Source organism: Capricornis sumatraensis, unplaced genomic scaffold, assembly GCF_032405125.1.
Source record: "Capricornis sumatraensis isolate serow.1 unplaced genomic scaffold, serow.2 scaffold10, whole genome shotgun sequence".
NCBI lineage: Eukaryota > Metazoa > Chordata > Mammalia > Artiodactyla > Bovidae > Capricornis > Capricornis sumatraensis.
The window spans coordinates 1957136-1976276 of record NW_027184621.1 but is presented as its reverse complement, the minus strand read 5'-3'; positions in this window follow the sequence as shown (position 1 = coordinate 1976276).

Genomic DNA, 19141 nt, shown 5'->3' with positions numbered 1-19141 from the left:
TCCCCATGCGAGGTGCTAGGGGGCCTCTCGGGATTCCTCTCCCGTCGATACCGGGGCCAAAAACCTTGTGTGGATTCAGGGCCGGAACCGAGGATTCTTCTCAGGGGCTGATATGGATCTTTGGGTACTTCTGGAGACTCCCCAGGGGAGTCAGGCCTCGTCTCGAGTGGGGACATGCACGTGCGCTTTCCTTCCAGGCTGTAGCAGCAATGTCACGCTTCCCGTCGCGTGGATCAAAGGATCTGTGGTTTTCCCTCGAGGCTTTCCCAAGGGCTGTGCCACGTGCCACCGTGGTGTGAGTCGATCCTCGGCGTGAAAGATGAGCCAGTGCAGGGCAAAGAGGTTCCTCTGGAATTGACTGAGACATCTGGGGGACTCTTGGTATGGTGCTACGACCATGGAGTTCCTGTCGCCTTTCCTGTTGAGAGTGCCTCCTCTTGAGATGCGACGGGAACGCCGGGAATTCTTTCCCGTTGAAAGCAGGGAAAGGATCCCTCATCTCGAGCTACCAGGGGGAAACGGGGCTCCTCTGGATGTGGGCGGGACCATCGTGCTTCCTCTCGAGTGGAGACGGGTATGGCGGTGAACTTCTTGAGTTGCAGCAAGGGTGTGAAAGACCCTTTCGTAGTTCCAGAGGTTAGGTGTCATTAGTCTCCAGACGCCTCATCGGAAATAGGCCTCATCTCGCCTGGAAGGGAGAACTTCCTGGATTTTCTCGAGTTGCGGCAGGTGTTCTCGAGTTACGACGGGGACCTCAGGGACCCGCCCTGGTGGCCTCAGGAGAGGCCAGTCCCCATGCGAGGTGCTAGGGGGCCTCTCGGGATTCCTCTCCCGTCGATACCGGGGCCAAAAACCTTGTGTGGATTCAGGGCCGGAACCGAGGATTCTTCTCAGGGGCTGATATGAATCTTTGGGTACTTCTGGAGACTCCCCAGGGGAGTCAGGCCTCGTCTCGAGTTGGGACATGCACGTGCGCTTTCCTTCCAGGCTGTAGCAGCAATGTCACGCTTCCCGTCGCGTGGATCAAAGGATCTGTGGTTTTCCCTCGAGGCTTTCCCTCGAGGCTTTCCCACAGGGCTGTCCCACGTGCCACCGTGGTGTGAGTCGATCCTCGGCGTGAAAGATGAGCCAGTGCAGGGCAAAGAGCTTCCTCTGGAATGGACTGAGACATCTGAGGGACTCTTGGAATGGTGGTACGACCATGGAGTGCCTCTCGCCTTTCCTGTTGAGAGTGCCTCCTCTTGAGATGCGCCGGGAACGCCGGGAATTCTTTCCCGTTGAAAGCAGGGAAAGGATCCCTCATCTCGAGCTCCGAGGAGGAAACGGGGCTCCTCTGGATGTGGGCGGGACCATCGTGCTTCCTCTCGAGTGGAGACGGGTATGGCGGTGAACTTCTTGAGTTGCATCAAGGGTGTGAAAGACCCTTTCGAAGTTCCAGAGGTTAGGTGTCATTAGTCTCCAGACGCCTCATCGGAAATAGGCCTCATCTCGCCTGGAAGGGAGAACTTCCTGGATTTTCTCGAGTTGCGGCAGGTGTTCTCGAGTTACGACGGGGACCTCAGGGACCCGCCCTGGTGGCCTCAGGAGAGGCCAGTCCCCAAGCGAGTTGCTAGGGGGCCTCTCGGGATTCCTCTCCCGTCGATACCGGGGCCAAAAAACTTGTGTGGAATCAGGGCCGGAACCGAGGATTCCTCTCAAGGGCTGACATGGATCTTTGGGTACTTGTGTAGTCTCCCCAGTGGAGTCAGGCCTCGTCTCGAGTGGGGGCATGCACGTGCGCTTTCCTTCCAGGCTGTAGCAGCAATGTCACGCTTCCCGTCGCGTGGATCAAAGGATCTGTGGTTTTCACTCGAGACTTTCCCTCGAGGCTTTCCCACAGGGCTGTCCCACGTGCCACCGTGGTGTGAGTCGATCCTCGGCGTGAAAGATGAGCCAGTGCAGGGCAAAGAGGTTCCTCTGGAATGGACTGAGACATCTGGGGGACTCTTGGAATGGTGGTACGACCATGGAGTTCCTCTCGCCTTTCCTGTTGAGTGTGCCTCCTCTTGAGATGCGACGGGAACGCCGGGAATTCTTTCCCGTTGAAAGCAGGGAAAGGATCCCTCATCTCGAGCTCCGAGGGGGAAACGGGGCTCCTCTGGATGTGGGCGGGACCATCGTGCTTCCTCTCGAGTGGAGACGGGTATGGCGGTGAACTTCTTGAGTTGCAGCAAGGGTGTGAAAGACCCTTTCGAAGTTCCAGAGGTTAGGTGTCATTAGTCTCCAGACGCCTCATCGGAAATAGACCTCATCTCGCCTGGAAGGGAGAACTTCCTGGATTTTCTCGAGTTGCGGCAGGTGTTCTCAAGTTACGACGGGGACCTCAGGGACCCGCCCTGGTGGAATTAGGAGAGGCCACTCCCCATGTGATTTGCTAGGGGGCCTCTCGGGATTCCTCTCCCGTCGATACCGGGGCCAAAATCCTTGTGTGGAGTCAGGGCCGGAACCGAGGATTCCTCTCAGGGGCTGACATGGATCTTTGGGTACTTCTGGAGTCTCCCCAGGGGAGTCAGGCCTCGTCTCGAGTGGGGGCATGCACGTGCGCTTTCCTTCCAGGCTGTAGCAGCAATGCCATGCTTCCCGTGGCGTGGATCAAAGGATCTGTGGTTTTCCCTCGAGGCTTTCCCTTGAGGCTTTCCCACAGGGCTGTCCCACGTGCCACCGTGGTGTGAGTCGATCCTCGGCGTGAAAGATGTGCCAGTGCAGGGCAAAGAGGTTCCTCTGGAATGGACTGAGACATCTGGGGGATATTGGAATGGTGGTAGGACCATGGAGTTTCTCTCGCCTTTCCTGTTGAGAGTGCCTCCTCTTGAGATGCGACAGGAAAGCCGGGAATTCTTTCCCGTTGAAAGCAGGGAAAGGATCCCTCATCTCGAGCTCCGAGGAGGAAACGGGGCTCCTCTTGATGTGGGCGGGACCATCGTGCTTCCTCTCGAGTGGAGACGGGTATGGTGGTGAACTTCTTGAGTTGCAGCAAGGGTGTGAAAGACCCTTTCGAAGTTCCAGAGGTTAGGTGTCATTAGTCTCCAGACGCCTCATCGGAAATAGGCCTCATCTCGCCTGGAAGGGAGAACTTCCTGGATTTTCTCGAGTTGCGGCAGGTGTTCTCGAGTTACGACGGGGACCTCAGGGACCCGCCCTGGTGGCCTCAGGAGAGGCCAGTCCCCATGCGAGGTGCTACGGGGCCCCTCGGGATTCCTCTCCCGTCGATACCGGGGCCAAAATCCTTGTGTGGAGTCTGGGCCAGAACCGAGGATTCCTCTCAGGGGCTGACATGGATCTTTGGGTACTTCTGGAGTCTCCCCAGGGGAGTCAGGCCTCGTCTCGAGTGGGGGCATGCACGTGCGCTTTCCTTCCAGGCTTTAGCAGCAATGCCACGGTTCCCGTCGCGTGGATCAAAGGATCTGTGGTTTTCCCTCGAGGCTTTCCCTCGAGGCTTTCCCACAGGGCTGTCCCACGTGCCACCGTGGTGTGAGTCGATCCTCGGCGTGAAAGATGAGCCAGTGCAGGGCAAAGAGGTTCCTCTCGAATGGACTGAGACATCTGGGGGACTCTTGGAATGGTGGTACGACCATGGAGTTGCTCTCGCCTTTCCTGTTGAGTGTGCCTCCTCTTGAGATGCGACGGGAACGCCGGGAATTCTTTCCCGTTGAAAGCAGGGAAAGGATCCCTCATCTCGAGCTACGAGGGGGAAACGGGGCTCCTCTGGATGTGGGCGGGACCATCGTGCTTCCTCTCGAGTGGAGACGGGTATGGCGGTGAACTTCTTGAGTTGCAGCAAGGGTGTGAAAGACCCTTTCAAAGTTCAAGAGGTTAGGTGTCATTAGTCTCCAGACGCCTCATCGGAAATAGACCTCATCTCGCCTGGAAGGGAGAACTTCCTGGATTTTCTCGAGTTGCGGCAGGTGTTCTCAAGTTACGACGGGGACCTCAGGAACCCGCCCTGGTGGAATCAGGACAGGCCAGTCCCCATGCGAGTTGCTAGGGGGCCTCTCGGGATTCCTCTCCCGTCGACACCGGGGCCAAAAACCTTGTGTGGAGTCAGGGCCGGAACCGAGGATTACTTTCAGGGGCTGACATCTATCTTTGGGTACTTGTGGAGTCTCCCCAGGGGAGTCAGGCCTCGTCTCGAGTGGGGGCATGCACGTGCGCTTTCCTTCCAGGCTGTAGCAGCAAGTCACGCTTCCCGTCGCGTGGATCAAAGGATCTGTGGTTTTCCCTCGAGGCTTTCCCACAGGGCTGTCCCACGTGCCACCGTGGTGTGAGTCGATCCTCGGCGAGAAAGATGAGCCAGTGCAGCGCAAAGAGGTTCCTCTGGAATTGACTGAGACATCTGGGGGACTCTTGGAATGGTGGTACGACCATGGAGTTCCTCTCGCCTTTCCTGTTGAGAGTGCCTCCTCTTGAGATGCGACGGGAACGCCGGGAATTCTTTCCCGTTGAAAGCAGGGAAAGGATCCCTCATCTCGTGCTCCGAGAGGGAAACGGGGCTCCTCTGGATGTGGGCGGGACCATCGTGCTTCCTCTCGAGTGGAGACGGGTATGGCGGTGAACTTCTTGAGTTGCAGCAAGGGTGTGAAAGACCCTTTCGAAGTTCCAGAGGTTAGGTGTCATTAGTCTGCAGACGCCTCATCGGAAATAGGCCTCATCCCGCCTGGAAGGGAGAACTTCCTGGATTTTCTCGAGTTGCGGCAGGTGTTCTCGAGTTACGACGGGGACCTCAGGGACCCGTCCTTGTGGCCTCAGGAGAGGCCAGTCCCCATGCGAGTTGCTAGGTGGCCTCTCGGGATTGCTCTCCCGTCGATACCGGGGCCAAAAACCTTGTGTGGAGTCAGGGCCGGAACCGAGGATTCCTCTCAGGGGCTGACATGGATCTTTGGGTACTTCTGGAGTCTCCCCAGGGCAGTCAGGCCTCGTTTGGAGTGGGGGCATGCACGTGCGCTTTCCTTCCAGGCTGTAGCAGCAATGTCACGCTTCCCGTCGCGTGGATCAAAGGATCTGTGGTTTTCCCTCGAGGCTTTCCCTCTAGGCTTTCCCACAGGGCTGTCCCACGTGCCACCGTGGTGTGAGTCGATCCTCGGCGTGAAAGATGAGACAGTGCAGGGCAAAGAGGTTCCTCTGGAATGGACTGAGACATCTGGGGGACTCTTGGTATGGTGGTACGACCATGGAGTTCCTGTCGCCTTTCCTGTTGAGAGTGCCTCCTCTTGAGATGCGACGGGAACGCCGGGAATTCTTTCCCGTTGAAAGCAGGGAAAGGATCCCTCATCTCGAGCTCCGAGGGGGAAACGGGGCTCCTCTGGATGTGGGCGGGACCATCGTGCTTCCTCTCGAGTGGAGACGGGTATGGCGGTGAACTTCTTGAGTTGCAGCAAGGGTGTGAAAGACCCTTTCGTAGTTCCAGAGGTTAGGTGTCATTAGTCTCCAGACGCCTCATCGGAAATAGGCCTCATCTCGCCTGGAAGGGAGAACTTCCTGGATTTTCTCGAGTTGCGGCAGGTGTTCTCGAGTTACGACGGGAACCTCAGGGACCCGCCCTGGTGGCCTCAGGAGAGGCCAGTCCCCATGCGAGGTGCTAGGGGGCCTCTCGGGATTCCTCTCCCGTCGATACCGGGGCCAAAAACCTTGTGTGGATTCAGGGCCGGAACCGAGGATTCTTCTCAGGGGCTGATATGGATCTTTGGGTACTTCTGGAGACTCCCCAGGGGAGTCAGGCCTCGTCTCGAGTGGGGACATGCACGTGTGCTTTCCTTCCAGGCTGTAGCAGCAATGTCACGCTTCCCGTCGCGTGGATCAAAGGATCTGTGGTTTTCCCTCGAGGCTTTCCCAAGGGCTGTGCCACGTGCCACCGTGGTGTGAGTCGATCCTCGGCGTGAAAGATGAGCCAGTGCAGGGCAAAGAGGTTCCTCTGGAATGGACTGAGACATCTGGGGGACTCTTGGTATGGTGCTACGACCATGGAGTTCCTGTCGCCTTTCCTGTTGAGAGTGCCTCCTCTTGAGATGCGACGGGAACGCCGGGAATTCTTTCCCGTTGAAAGCAGGGAAAGGATCCCTCATCTCGAGCTACGAGGGGGAAACGGGGCTCCTCTGGATGTGGGCGGGACCATCGTGCTTCCTCTCGAGTGGAGACGGGTATGGCGGTGAACTTCTTGAGTTGCAGCAAGGGTGTGAAAGACCCTTTCGTAGTTCCAGAGTTTAGGTGTCATTAGTCTCCAGACGCCTCATCGGAAATAGGCCTCATCTCGCCTTTAAGGGAGAACTTCCTGGATTTTCTCGAGTTGCGGCAGGTGTTCTCGAGTTACGACGGGGACCTCAGGGACCCGCCCTGGTGGCCTCAGGAGAGGCCAGTCCCCATGCGAGGTGCTAGGGGGCCTCTCGGGATTCCTCTCCCGTCGATACCGGGGCCAAAAACCTTGTGTGGATTCAGGGCCGGAACCGAGGATTCTTCTCAGGGGCTGATATGAATCTTTGGGTACTTCTGGAGACTCCCCAGGGGAGTCAGGCCTCGTCTCGAGTGGGGACATGCACGTGCGCTTTCCTTCCAGGCTGTAGCAGCAATGTCACGCTTCCCGTCGCGTGGATCAAAGGATCTGTGGTTTTCCCTCGAGGCTTTCCCAAGGGCTGTGCCACGTGCCACCGTGGTGTGAGTCGATCCTCGGCGTGAAAGATGAGCCAGTGCAGGGCAAAGAGGTTCCTCTGGAATGGACTGAGACATCTGGGGGACTCTTGGAATGGTGGTACGACCATGGAGTTCCTCTCGCCTTTCCTGTTGAGAGTGCCTCCTCTTGACATGCGACGGAAACGACGGGAATTCTTTCCCGTTGAAAGCAGGGAAACGATCCCTCACCTCGAGCTTCGAGGGGGAAACGGGGCTCCTCTGGATGTGGGCGGGACCATCGTGCTTCCCCTCGAGTGGAGACGGTTATGGCGGTGAACTTCTTGAGTTGCAGCAAGGGTGTGAAAGACCCTTTCGAAGTTCCAGAGGTTAGGTGTCATTAGTCTCCAGACGCCTCATCGGAAATAGGCCTCATCTCGCCTGGAAGGGAGAACTTCCTGGATTTTCTCGAGTTGCGGCAGGTGTTCTCGAGTTACGACGGGGACCTCAGGGACCCGCCCTGGTGGCCTCAGGAGAGGCCAGTCCCCATGTGAGTTGCTAGGGGGCCTCTCGGGATTCCTCTCCCGTCGATACCGGGGCCAAAAACCTTGTGTGGAGTCAGGGCCGGAACCGAGGATTCCTCTCAGGGGCTGACATGGATCTTTGGGTACTTGTGGAGTCTCCCCAGGGGAGTCAGGCCTCGTCTCTAGTGGGGGCATGCACGTGCGCTTTCCTTCCAGGCTGTAGCAGCAATGTCACGCTTCCCGTGGCTGGATCAAAGGATCTGTGGTTTTCCCTCGAGGCTTTCCCTCGAGGCTTTCCCACAGGGCTGTTCCACGTGCCACCATGGTGTGAGTCGATCCTCGGCGTGAAAGATGAGCCAGTGCAGGGCAAAGAGTTTCCTCTGGAATGGACTGAGACATCTGGGGGACTCTTGGAATGGTGGTACGACCATGGAGTCCCTCTCGCCTTTCCTGTTGAGAGTGCCTCCTCTTGAGATGCGACGGGAACGCCGGGAATTCTTTCCCGTTGAAAGCAGGGAAAGGATCCCTCATCTCGAGCTCCGAGGGGGAAACGGGGCTCCTCTGGATGTGGGCCGGACCGTCGTGCTTCCTCTCGAGTGGAGACGGGTATGGCGGTGAACTTCTTGAGTTGAGGCAAGGGTGGGAAAGACCCTTTCGAAGTTCCAGAGGTTAGGAGTCATTAGTCTCCAGACGCCTCATCGGAAATAGGCCTCATCTCGCCTGGAAGGGAGAACTTCCTGGATTTTCTCGAGTTTCGGCAGGTGTTCTCGAGTTACGACGGGGACCTCAGGGACCCGCCCTAGTGGCCTCAGGAGAGGCCAGTCCCCATGCGAGGTGCTAGGGGGCCTCTGGGGATTCCTCTCCCGTCCATACCAGGGCCAAAAACCTTGTGTGGAGTCAGGGCTGGAACCGAGGATTCCTCTCAGGGGCTGACACGGATCTTTGGGTACTTCTGGAGTCTCCCCAGGGGAGTCAGCCCTCGTCTCGAGTGGGGGCATGCACGTGCGCTTTCCTTCCAGGCTGTAGCAGCAATGTCACGCTTCCCGTCGCGTGGATCAAAGGATCTGTGGTTTTCCCTCGAGGCTTTCCCTCGAGGCTTTCCCACAGGGCTGTCCCACGTGCCACCGTGGTGTGAGTCGATCCTCGGCGTGAAAGATGAGCCAGTGCAGGGCAAAGAGGTTCCTCTGGAATGGACTGAGACATCTGGGGGACTCTTGGAATGGTGGTACGACCATGGAGTTTCTCTCGCCTTTCCTGTTCAGAGTGCCTCCTCTTGAGATGCGCCGGGAACGCCGGGAATTATTTCCCGTTGAAAGCAGGGAAAGGATCCCTCATCTCGAGCTCCGAGGGGGAAACAGGGCTCCTCTGGATGTGGGCGTGACCATCGTGCTTCCTCTCGAGTGGAGACGGGTATGGCGGTGAACTTCTTGAGTTGCAGCAAGGGTGTGAATGACCCTTTCGAAGTTCCAGAGGTTAGGTGTCATTAGTCTCCAGACGCCTCATCGGAAATAGGCCTCATCTCGCCTGGAAGGGAGAACTTCCTGGATTTTCTCGAGTTGCGGCAGGTGTTCTCGAGTTACGACGGGGAGCTCAGGGACCCGCCCTGGTGGCCTCAGGAGAGGCCAGTCCCCATGCGAGGTGCTAGGGGGCCTCTCGGGATTCCTCTCCCGTCGATAACAGGGCCAAAAACCTTGTGTGGAGTCAGGGCCGGAAATGAGGATTCCTCTCAGGGGCTGACATGGACCTTTGGGTACTTCTGGAGTCTCCCCAGGGGAGTCAGGCCTCGTCTCGAGTGGGGGCATGCACGTGCGCTTTCCTTCCAGGCTGTAGCAGCAATGTCACGCTTCCCGTGGCGAGGATCAAAGGATCTGTGGTTTTCCCTCGAGGCTTTCCCTCGAGGCTTTCCCACAGGGCTGTCCCACGTGCCACCGTGGTGTGAGTCGATCCTCGGCGTGAAAGATGAGCCAGTGCAGGGCAAAGAGGTTCCTCTGGAATGGACTGAGACATCCGGGGGACTCTTGGAATGGTGGTACGACCATGGAGTTCCTCTCGCCTTTCCTGTTGAGAGTGCCTCCTCTTGAGATGCGATGGGAACGCCGGGAATTCTTTCCCGTTGAAAGCAGGGAAAGGATCCCTCATCTTGAGCTCCGAGGGGGAAACGAGGCTCCTCTGGATGTGGGCGGGACCATCGTGCTTCCTCTCGAGTGGAGACGGGTATGGCGGTGAACTTCTTGAGTTGCAGCAAGGGTGTGAAAGACCCTTTCGAAGTTCCAGAGGTTAGGTGTCATTAGTCTCCAGACGCCTCATCGGAAATAGGCCTCATCTCGCCTGGAAGGGAGAACTTCCTGGATTTTCTCGAGTTGCGGCAGGTGTTCTCGAGTTACGACGGGGAGCTCAGGGACCCGCCCTGGTGGCCTCAGGAGAGGCCAGTCCCCATGCGAGGTACTAGGGGGCCTCTCGGGATTCCTCTCCCGTCGATGCCAGGGCCAAAAACCTTGTGTGGAGTCAGGGCCAGAACCGAGGATTCCTCTCAGGGGCTGACATGGATCCTTGGGTACTTCTGGAGTCTCCCCAGGGGAGTCAGGCCTCTTCTCGAGTGGGGGCATGCACGTGCGCTTTCCTTCCAGGCTGTAGCAGCAATGTCACGCTTCCCGTGGCGAGGATCAAAGGATCTGTGGTTTTCCCTCGAGGCTTTCCCTCGAGGCTTTCCCACAGGGCTGTCCCACGTGCCACCGTGGTGTGAGTCGATCCTCGGCGTGAAAGATGAGTCAGTGCAGGGCAAAGAGGTTCCTCTGGAATGGACTGAGATATCTGGGGGACTCTTGGAATGGTGGTACGACCATGGAGTTCCTCTCGCCTTTCCTGTTGAAAGTGACTCCTCTTGAGATGCGACAGGAACGCCGAAATTCTTTCCCGCTGAAAGCAGGGAAAGGATCCCTCATCTCGAGCTCCGAGGGGGAAACGGGGCTCCTCTGGATGTGGGCGTGACCATCGTGCTTCCTCTCGAGTGGAGACGGGTATGGCGGTGAACTTCTTGAGTTGCAGCAAGGGTGTGAAAAACCCTTTCGAAGTTCCAGAGGTTAGGTGTCATTAGTCTCCAGACACCTCATCGGAAATAGGCCTCATCTCGGATGGAAGGGAGAACTTCCTGGATTTTCTCAAGTTGCGGCAGGTGTTCTCGAGTTACGACTGGGACCTCAGGGAACCGCCCTGGTGGCCTCAGGAGAGGCCAGTCCCCATTTGAGTTGCTGGGGGCCTCTCGGGATTCCTCTCCCGTCGATACCGGGACCAAAAACCTTGTGTGGAGTCAGGGCCGGAACCGAGGATTCCTCTCAGGGGCTGACATGGATCTTTGGGTACTTCTGGAGTCTCCCCACGGGAGTCAGGCCTCGTCTCGAGTGGGGGCATGCACGTGCGCTTTCCTTCCAGGCTGTAGCAGCAATGTCACGCTTCCCGTCGCGTGGATCAAAGGATCTGTGGTTATCCCTCGAGGCTTTCCCTCGAGGCTTTCCCACAGGGCTGTCCCACGTGCCACCGTGGTGTGAGTCGATCCTCGGCGTGAAAGATGAGCCAGTGCAGGGCAAAGAGGTTCCTCTGGAATGGACTGAGACATCTGGGGGACTCTTGGAATGGTGGTACGACCATGGAGTTCCTCTCGCCTTTCCTGTTGAAAGTGACTCCTCTTGAGATGCGACCGGAACGCCGGGAATACTTTCCCGTTGAAAGCAGGGAAAGGATCCCTCATCTCGAGCTCCGAGGGGGAAACGGGGCTCCTCTGGATGTGGGCGGGACCATCGTGCTCCCTCTCTAGTGGAGACGGGTATGGCGGTGAACTTCTTGAGTTGCAGCAAGGGTGTGAAAGACCCTTTTGAAGTTCCAGAGGTTATGTGTCATTAGTCTCCAGACGCCTCATCGGAAATAGGCCTCATCTCGCCTGGAAGGGAGAACTTCCTGGATTTTCTCGAGTTGGGGCAGGTGTTCTCGAGTTACGACGGGGACCTCAGGGACCCGCCTTGGTGGCCTCAGCAGAGGCCAGTCCCCATGCGAGTTGCTAGGGGGCCTCTCGGGATTCCTCTCCCGTCGATACCGGGGCCAAAAACCTTGTGTGGAGTCAGGGCCGGAACCGAGGATTCCTCTCAGGGGCTGACATGGATTCTTGCGTACTTCTGGAGTCTCCCCAGGGGAGTCAGGCCTCGTCTCGAGTGGGGGCATGCACGTGCGCTTTCCTTCCTGGCTGTAGCAGCAATGTCACGCTTCCCGTCGCGTGGATCAAAGGATCTGTGGTTTTCCCTCGAGGCTTTCCCTCGAGGCTTTCCCACAGGGCTGTCCCACGTGCCACCGTGGTGTGATTCGATCCTCGGCGTGAAAGATGCGCCAGTGCAGGGCAAAGAGGTTCCTCTGGAATGGACTGAGACATCTGGGGGCCTCTTGGAATGGTGGTACGACCATGGAGTTCCTCTCGCCTTTCCTGTTGAGAGTGCCTCCTCTTGAGATGCGACGGGAACGCCGGGTATTCTTTCCCGTTGAAAGCAGGGAAAGGATCCCTCATCTCGAGCTCCGAGGGGGAAACGGGGCTCCTCTGGATGTGGGCGGGACCATCGTGCTTCCTCTCGAGTGGAGACGGGTATGGCGGTGAACTTCTTGAGTTGCAGCAAGGGTGTGAAAGGCCCTTTCGAAGTTCCAGAGGTTAGGTGTCATTAGACTCCAGACACCTCATCGGAAATAGGCCTCATCTCGCCTGGAAGGGAGAACTTCCTGGATTTTGTCGAGTTGCGGCAGGTGTTCTCGAGTTACGACGGGGACCTCAGGGACCCGCCCTGGTGGCCTCAGGAGAGGCCAGTCCCCATGCGAGGTGCTAGGGGGCCTCTCGGGATTCCTCTCCCGTCGATACCGGGGCCAAAAACCTTGCGTGGAGTCAGGGCCGGAACCGAGGATTCCTCTCAGGGGCTGACATGGATCTTTGGGTACTTCTGGAGTATCCCCAGGGGAGTCAGGCCTCGTCTCGAGTGGGGGCATACACGTGCACTTTCCTTCCAGGCTGTAGCACCAATGTCACGCTTCCCGTCGCGTGGATCAAAGGATCTGTGGTTTTCCCTCGAGGCTTTCCCACAGGGCTGTCCCACGTGCCACCGTGGTGTGAGTGGATACTCGGCGTGAAAGATGAGCCAGTGCAGGGCAAAGAGGTTCCTCTGGAATGGACTGAGACATCTGGGGGACTCTTGGAATGGTGGTACGACCATGGAGTTCCTCTCGCCTTTCCTGTTGAGAGTGCCTCCTCTTGAGATGCTACGGGAACGCCGGGAATACTTTCCCGTTGAAAGCAGGGAAAGGATCCCTCATTTCGAGCTCCGAGGGGGAAACGGGGCTCCTCTGGATGTGGGCGGGACCATCGTGCTTCCTCTCGAGTGGAGACGGGTATGGCGGTGAACTTCTTGAGTTGCAGCAAGGGTGTGAAAGACCCTTTCGAAGTTCCAGAAGTTAGGTGTCATTAGTCTCCAGACGCCTCATCGGAAATAGGCCTCATCTCGCCTGGAAGGGAGAACTTCCTGGATTTTCTCGAGTTGCGGCAGGTGTTCTCGAGTTACGACGGGGACCTCAGGGACCCGCCCTGGTGGCCTCAGGAGAGGCCAGTCCCCATGCGAGTTGCTAGGGGGCCTCTCGGGATTCGTCTCCCTTCGACACCGGGGCCAAAAACCTTGTGTGGAGTCAGGTCCCGAACCGAAGATTCCTCTCAGGGGCTGAGATGGATCTTTGGGTACTTCTGGAGTCTCCCCAGGGGAGTCAGGCCTCGTCTCGAGTGGGGGCATGCAGGTGCGCTATCCTTCCAGGCTGTAGCAGCAATGTCATGCTTCCCGTGGCGTGGATCAAAGGATCTGTGGTTTTCCCTCGAGGCTTTCCCTCGAGGCTTTCCCACAGGGCTGTCCCACGTGCCACCGTGTTGTGAGTCGATTCTCGGCGTGAAAGATGAGCCAGTGCAGGGCAAAGAGGTTCCTCTGGAATGGACTGAGACATCTGGGGGACTCTTGGAATTGTGGTACGACCATGGAGTTCCTCTCGCCTTTCCTGTTGAGAGTGCCTCCTCTTGAGATGCGACGGGAACGCCGGAATTCTTTCCCGTTGAAAGCAGGGAAAGGATCCCTCATCTCGAGCTCCGAGGGGCAAACGGGGCTCCTCTGGATGTGGGCGGGACCATCGTGCTTCCTCTCGAGTGGAGACGGGTATGGCGGTGAACTTCTTGAGTTGCAGCAAGGGTGTGAAAGACCCTTTCGAAGTTCCAGAGGTTAGGTGTCATTAGTCTCCAGACGCCTCATCGGAAATAGGCCTCATCTCGCCTTTAAGGGAGAACTTCCTGGATTTTCTCGAGTTGCGGCAGGTGTTCTCGAGTTACGACGGGGACCTCAGGGACCCGCCCGGGTGGCCTCAGGAGAGTCCAGTCCCCATGCGAGTTGCTAGGGGGCCTCTCGGGATTCCTCTCCCGTCGATACCGGGGCCACAAACCTTGTGTGCAGTCAGGGCCGGAACCGAGGATTCCTCTCAGGGGATGACATGGATCTTTGGGTACGTCTGGAGTCTCCCCAGGGGTGTCAGGCCTCGTCTCGAGTGGGGGCATCCACGTGGGCTTTCCTTCCAGGCTGTAGCAGCAATGCCACGCTTCCCGTCGCATGGATCAAATGATCTGTGGTTTTCCCTCGAGGCTTTCCGTCGAGGCTTTCCCACAGGGCTGTCCCACGTGCCACCGTGGTGTGAGTCGATCTTCGGCGTGAAAGATGAGCCAGTGCAGGGTAAAGAGGTTCCTCTGGAATGGACTGAGACATCTGGAGGACTCTTGGAATGGTGGTACAACCATGGAGTTCCTCTCGCCTTTCCTGTTGAGAGTGCCTCCTCTTGAGATGCGACGGGAACGCCGGGAATTCTTTCCCGTTGAAAGCAGGGAAAGGATCCCTCATCTCGAGCTCCGAGGGGGAAACGGGGCTCCTCTGGATGTGGGCGGGACCATCGTGCTTCCTCTCGAGTGAAGACGGGTATGGCGGTGAACTTCTTGAGTTGCAGCAAGGGTGTGAAAGACCCTTTCGAAGTTCCAGAGGTTAGGTGTCATTAGTCTCCAGATGCCTCATCGGAAATAGGCCTCATCTCGCCTGGAAGGGAGAACTTCCTGGATTTTCTTGAGTTGCGGCAGGTGTTCTCGAGTTACGACGGGGACCTCAGGGACCCGCCCTGGTGGCCTCAGGAGAGGCCAGTCCCCATGCGAGTTGCTAGGTGGCCTCTCGGGATTCCTCTCCCGTCGATACCGGGGCCAAAAACCTTGTGTGGAGTCAGGGCCGGAACCGAGGATTACTCTCAGGGGCTGACATGGATCTTTGGGTACTTCTGGAGTCTGCCCAGGGGAGTCAGGCCTCGTCTCGAGTGGGGGCATGCACGTGCGCTTTCCTTCCAGTCTGTAGCAGCAATGTCACGATTCCCGTCGCTTGGATCAAAGGATCTGTGGTTTTCCCTCGAGGCTTTCCCTCGAGGCTTTCCCACAGGGCTGTCCCACGTGCCACCGTGGTGTCAGTCGATCCTCGGCGTGAAAGATGAGTCAGTGCAGGGCAAAGAGGTTCCTCTGGAATGGACTGAGATATCTGGGGGACTCTTGGAATGGTGGTACGACCATGGAGTTCCTCTCGCCTTTCCTGTTGAAAGTGACTCCTCTTGAGATGCGACGGGAACGCCGAAATTCTTTCCCGCTGAAAGCAGGGAAAGGATCCCTCATCTCGAGCTCCGAGGGGGAAACGGGGCTCCTCTGGATGTGGGCGGGACCATCGTGCTCCCTCTCTAGTGGAGACGGGTATGGCGGTGAACTTCTTGAGTTGCAGCAAGGGTGTGAAAGACCCTTTTGAAGTTCCAGAGGTTATGTGTCATTAGTCTCCAGACGCCTCATCGGAAATAGGCCTCATCTCGCCTGGAAGGGAGAACTTCCTGGATTTTCTCGAGTTGGGGCAGGTGTTCTCGAGTTTCGATGGGGACCTCAGGGACCCGCCTTGGTGGTCTCAGCAGAGGCCAGTCCCCATGCGAGTTGCTAGGGGGCCTCTCGGGATTCCTCTCCCGTCGATACCGGGGCCAAAAACCTTGTGTGGAGTCAGGGCCGGAACCGAGGATTCCTCTCAGGGGCTGACATGGATTCTTGCGTACTTCTGGAGTCTCCCCAGGGGAGTCAGGCCTCGTCTCGAGTGGGGGCATGCACGTGCGCTTTCCTTCCTGGCTGTAGCAGCAATGTCACGCTTCCCGTCACGTGCATCAAAGGATCTGTGGTTTTCCCTCGAGGCTTTCCCTCGAGGCTTTCCCACAGGGCTGTCCCACGTGCCACCGTGGTGTGATTCGATCCTCGGCGTGAAAGATGCGCCAGTGCAGGGCAAAGAGGTTCCTCTGGAATGGACTGAGACATCTGGGGGCCTCTTGGAATGGTGGTACGACCATGGAGTTCCTCTCGCCTTTCCTGTTGAGAGTGCCTCCTCTTGAGATGCGACGGGAACGCCGGGTATTCTTTCCCGTTGAAAGCAGGGAAAGGATCCCTCATCTCGAGCTCCGAGGGGGAAACGGGGCTCCTCTGGATGTGGGCGGGACCATCGTGCTTCCTCTCGAGTGGAGACGGGTATGGCGGTGAACTTCTTGAGTTGCAGCAAGGGTGTGAAAGGCCCTTTCGAAGTTCCAGAGGTTAGGTGTCATTAGACTCCAGACACCTCATCGGAAATAGGCCTCATCTCGCCTGGAAGGGAGAACTTCCTGGATTTTGTCGAGTTGCGGCAGGTGTTCTCGAGTTACGACGGGGACCTCAGGGACCCGCCCTGGTGGCCTCAGGAGAGGCCAGTCCCCATGCGAGGTGCTAGGGGGCCTCTCGGGATTCCTCTCCCGTCGATACCGGGGCCAAAAACCTTGTGTGGAGTCAGGGCCAGAACCGAGGATTCCTCTCAGGGGCTGACATGGATCCTTGGGTACTTCTGGAGTCTCCCCAGGGGAGTCAGGCCTCTTCTCGAGTGGGGGCATGCACGTGCGCTTTCCTTCCAGGCTGTAGCAGCAATGTCACGCTTCCCGAGGCGAGGATCAAAGGATCTGTGGTTTTCCCTCGAGGCTTTCCCTCGAGGCTTTCCCACAGGGCTGTCCCACGTGCCACCGTGGTGTGAGTCGATCCTCGGCGTGAAAGATGAGTCAGTGCAGGGCAAAGAGGTTCCTCTGGAATGGACTGAGATATCTGGGGGACTCTTGGAATGGTGGTACGACCATGGAGTTCCTCTCGCCTTTCCTGTTGAAAGTGACTCCTCTTGAGATGCGACAGGAACGCCGAAATTCTTTCCCGCTGAAAGCAGGGAAAGGATCCCTCATCTCGAGCTCCGAGGGGGAAACGGGGCTCCTCTGGATGTGGGCGTGACCATCGTGCTTCCTCTCGAGTGGAGACGGGTATGGCGGTGAACTTCTTGAGTTGCAGCAAGGGTGTGAAAAACCCTTTCGAAGTTCCAGAGGTTAGGTGTCATTAGTCTCCAGACACCTCATCGGAAATAGGCCTCATCTCGGATGGAAGGGAGAACTTCCTGGATTTTCTCAAGTTGCGGCAGGTGTTCTCGAGTTACGACTGGGACCTCAGGGAACCGCCCTGGTGGCCTCAGGAGAGGCCAGTCCCCATTTGAGTTGCTGGGGGCCTCTCGGGATTCCTCTCCCGTCGATACCGGGACCAAAAACCTTGTGTGGAGTCAGGGCCGGAACCGAGGATTCCTCTCAGGGGCTGACATGGATCTTTGGGTACTTCTGGAGTCTCCCCAGGGGAGTCAGGCCTCGTCTCGAGTGGGGGCATGCACGTGCGCTTTCCTTCCAGGCTGTAGCAGCAATGTCACGCTTCCCGTCGCGTGGATCAAAGGATCTGTGGTTATCCCTCGAGGCTTTCCCTCGAGGCTTTCCCACAGGGCTGTCCCACGTGCCACCGTGGTGTGAGTCGATCCTCGGCGTGAAAGATGAGCCAGTGCAGGGCAAAGAGGTTCCTCTGGAATGGACTGAGACATCTGGGGGACTCTTGGAATGGTGGTACGACCATGGAGTTCCTCTCGCCTTTCCTGTTGAAAGTGACTCCTCTTGAGATGCGACCGGAACGCCGGGAATACTTTCCCGTTGAAAGCAGGGAAAGGATCCCTCATCTCGAGCTCCGAGGGGGAAACGGGGCTCCTCTGGATGTGGGCGGGACCATCGTGCTCCCTCTCTAGTGGAGACGGGTATGGCGGTGAACTTCTTGAGTTGCAGCAAGGGTGTGAAAGACCCTTTTGAAGTTCCAGAGGTTATGTGTCATTAGTCTCCAGACGCCTCATCGGAAATAGGCCTCATCTCGCCTGGAAGGGAGAACTTCCTGGATTTTCTCGAGTTGGGGCAGGTGTTCTCGAGTTTCGACGGGGACCTCAGGGACCCGCCTTGGTGGCCTCAGCAGAGGCCAGTCCCCATGCGAGTTGCTAGGGGGCCTCTCGGGATTCCTCTCCCGTCGATACCGGGGCCAAAAACCTTGTGTGGAGTCAGGGCCGGAACCGAGGATTCCTCTCAGGGGCTGACATGGATTCTTGCGTACTTCTGGAGTCTCCCCAGGGGAGTCAGGCCTCGTCTCGAGTGGGGGCATGCACGTGCGCTTTCCTTCCTGGCTGTAGCAGCAATGTCACGCTTCCCGTCGCGTGGATCAAAGGATCTGTGGTTTTCCCTCGAGGCTTTCCCTCGAGGCTTTCCCACAGGGCTGTCCCACGTGCCACCGTGGTGTGATTCGATCCTCGGCGTGAAAGATGCGCCAGTGCAGGGCAAAGAGGTTCCTCTGGAATGGACTGAGACATCTGGGGGCCTCTTGGAATGGTGGTACGACCATGGAGTTCCTCTCGCCTTTCCTGTTGAGAGTGCCTCCTCTTGAGATGCGACGGGAACGCCGGGTATTCTTTCCCGTTGAAAGCAGGGAAAGGATCCCTCATCTCGAGCTCCGAGGGGGAAACGGGGCTCCTCTGGATTTGGGCGGGACCATCGTGCTTCCTCTCGAGTGGAGACGGGTATGGCGGTGAACTTCTTGAGTTGCAGCAAGGGTGTGAAAGGCCCTTTCGAAGTTCCAGAGGTTAGGTGTCATTAGACTCCAGACACCTCATCGGAAATAGGCCTCATCTCGCCTGGAAGGGAGAACTTCCTGGATTTTGTCGAGTTGCGGCAGGTGTTCTCGAGTTACGACGGGGACCTCAGGGACCCGCCCTGGTGGCCTCAGGAGAGGCCAGTCCCCATGCGAGGTGCTAGGGGGCCTCTCGGGATTCCTCTCCCGTCGATACCGGGGCCAAAAACCTTGCGTGGAGTCAGGGCCGGAACCGAGGATTCCTCTCAGGGGCTGACATGGATCTTTGGGTACTTCTGGAGTATCCCCAGGGGAGTCAGGCCTCGTCTCGAGTGGGGGCATACACGTGCACTTTCCTTCCAGGCTGTAGCACCAATGTCACGCTTCCCGTCGCGTGGATCAAAGGATCTGTGGTTTTCCCTCGAGGCTTTCCCACAGGGCTGTCCCACGTGCCACCGTGGTGTGAGTGGATACTCGGCGTGAAAGATGAGCCAGTGCAGGGCAAAGAGGTTCCTCTGGAATGGACTGAGACATCTGGGGGACTCTTGGAATGGTGGTACGACCATGGAGTTCCTCTCGCCTTTCCTGTTGAGAGTGCCTCCTCTTGAGATGCGACGGGAACGCCGGAAATCTTTCCCGTTGAAAGCAGGGAAAGGATCCCTCATCTCGAGCTCCGAGGGGCAAACGGGGCTCCTCTGGATGTGGGCGGGACCATCGTGCTTCCTCTCGAGTGGAGACGGGTATGGCGGTGAACTTCTTGAGTTGCAGCAAGGGTGTGAAAGACCCTTTCGAAGTTCCAGAGGTTAGGTGTCATTAGTCTCCAGACGCCTCATCGGAAATAGGCCTCATCTCGCCTGGAAGGGAGAACTTCCTGGATTTTCTCGAGTTGCGG